The following is a 2,309-nucleotide window of genomic DNA, read 5'->3' as shown; positions in this document are numbered from 1 at the left end:
ATGGGTAGATGTAGATATGTTACTTAGCATATATGGTATAATTAGTATATAATAAGGAGAAAGGTAATTATTTAAATCTTATCGTCAATGGTGGGACGAAAAGATACAACATTAATGCACTATTAAAGGTAAAATAGAGTGATACAATCTATGAGACAATTTGAGAGTACTGATAAAAATTTAACATGCATGCATGCATGACCCAATTGGTTTTGGGTTTTTTTTTTTTCCATTAAACTTCTGTTTTAATGGGTCTCAAAATTTTGTAACAGATTTTTGGTCAAGTTGTTTCCATTAAAAAGTATGGATTTTAAATCTGGTAATTTAAAACTGTCACACACACACACACACACACAACCAAATTGTTCACAAAAGATTCTCTTTTCCTTCTGAAGGTTTTAGGCTGTACTGTTATCATTAACCAGTCATTTACTATTAAACTAAATGGCCAATTGGCACAAACAATTCTGAGATAGTTTTTCCACCAGTGACTAAGATAAGGGTGGGGCACCTGGGTGGCTCAGTCAGTTAAGTATCTAACTTCAGCTCAGGTCATGAGTTTGATCCCTGAGTCAGGCTCTGTGCTGACTGCTCAGAGCCTGGAGCCTACTTCAGATTCTGTCTCCCTCTCTCTTTGCCCCTCCCTCATTCACGCTCTGTCTCTCTCTCTCCAAAAAATAAATAAATACTAAAAAACATATTTTAAAAATGACTGGGTGGCTGGTATTGGACATAATATTAATCCTTCTAAACTTTCTGGGAAGACTTGGTGACCTTGCCAACTCCAGCTTCCTTCTTGTCCACTGCTTTGATGATACCCACAAGCAATTGTCTGTCTCATGTCATGAACAGCAAAATGGCTCAGAGGAGGTTAGTCAGAGAAGTCCTCGAGACACATAGGCTTGCCAAGAACCATATCAATGACTGCAGTAGCACCAGGTTTCAGGAACTTGGGGCCATCTTCCAACTTTTTCCCAGAACAATGGTCAATCTTCTTCAGCTCAGTAAACTTGCAAGCAATTTGAGGTGTGTGACAATTCAGCATAGGAGCATTTCCTGCACTATTTGGCGTGGATGGTTTGGGACAATCACTTGAACCATGAAGCCCACTACTTCCATTGGTGGCTCATTTTTTTTGTACCAGCCACATTGCCACGATGAACCCCTTTGACAGATATGTTCTTGACATTGAAACCCATATTGTCCCCAGGAAGAGGCTCACTCAAAGCTTCAAAGGCATTTCAACAGACTTTACTTCAGTTGTAACACTGAGTGGAGCAAAGGTTGACCACCATGCCTGGTTTAAGAATACCAGTCTCTACTTGGCCCACAGGGATGGTACCAATACCTCCAATTTTGTAGACATCCTGGGGAGGCAGACACAAGGGTTTGTCAGCTCGATGAGTTGGTGGCAGAATGCAATTCAGAGCTTCAAACACGGTGGTTGCACTGTTCTTGCCATCTTATGGGTGACTTTCCGTCCCTTGACCCAAGGTATGTTAACACTTGACTCTAGCATGTTGTCACTATGCTAACCGGAAATTCGCATGAATGCTACAGTGTTGAGGTTATAGCCAATGTCTTAATGTAGATGCTGACTTCTTTAATGATTTCCTAGTATTTCTTCTGGCTGTAGGTTGGCTCCGTGGAATCCATTTTGTAAACACCAACAACTAGTTGTTTTACACTCACTGCATAAGCCAGCAGGGCATGCTTACAAATCTGCCCATACTTGGAAATACCTGCTTCAAATTCACCAGCACAAGCAACAACAATCAGGACAGCACAGTCAGCTTAAGATGCATCTGTAATCCTGTTTTTGGTAAAGTCTCTGTGTCCTGGGGCATCAACGATGGTCACGTAATACTTGCTGGAATTTCCAGGAAGATATCAATGATGATACCATGTTAATGTTCAGCTTTCAGTTTATCCAAGACCCAGGCATACTTAAAGGTGCCCTTTTGCATCTCAGCAGCCTCTTGCTCAATTTTTTTGATTGTTCTTTTGATACGACCACATTTGTGCATCAGATGACCAGTAGTGGTAGACTTGCACACTTCTACATATCCAATGACAACAATGTTGATACGAGCCTTTTCCTTTCCCAATTTGGTTTACGTTTAAAGGTGGTTTTCAGGACACCTGTGCTCTGGCAGCAAATCCACTGCAGCTGTTTTTGTTTTTGTTTGTCATACAAGTATGTGAGTGCATAAGGAACCTTGGTTTCTAATGGTGATTATTTAGAGACAACTGAATATATATCTGTAGAGAAATGTTTAAAACAATTTCAAAACTGAAAAGGTGAAAAT

The 2,309-nt window shown here is 40.3% G+C and overlaps 1 pseudogene; it reads right to left on the bottom strand.

Moving 5' to 3' along the window:
* Positions 1 to 747: 747 nt before the first annotated feature.
* LOC144234476 (elongation factor 1-alpha 1 pseudogene) lies at positions 748 to 2,108 on the bottom strand (annotated as a pseudogene).
* Positions 2,109 to 2,309: the final 201 nt, after the last annotated feature.

This window comes from Crocuta crocuta, unplaced genomic scaffold (assembly GCF_008692635.1).
Source record: "Crocuta crocuta isolate KB4526 unplaced genomic scaffold, BGI_CrCroc_1.0 scaffold154, whole genome shotgun sequence".
NCBI lineage: Eukaryota > Metazoa > Chordata > Mammalia > Carnivora > Hyaenidae > Crocuta > Crocuta crocuta.
This window is presented reverse-complemented; position numbering and strand designations above follow the sequence as displayed.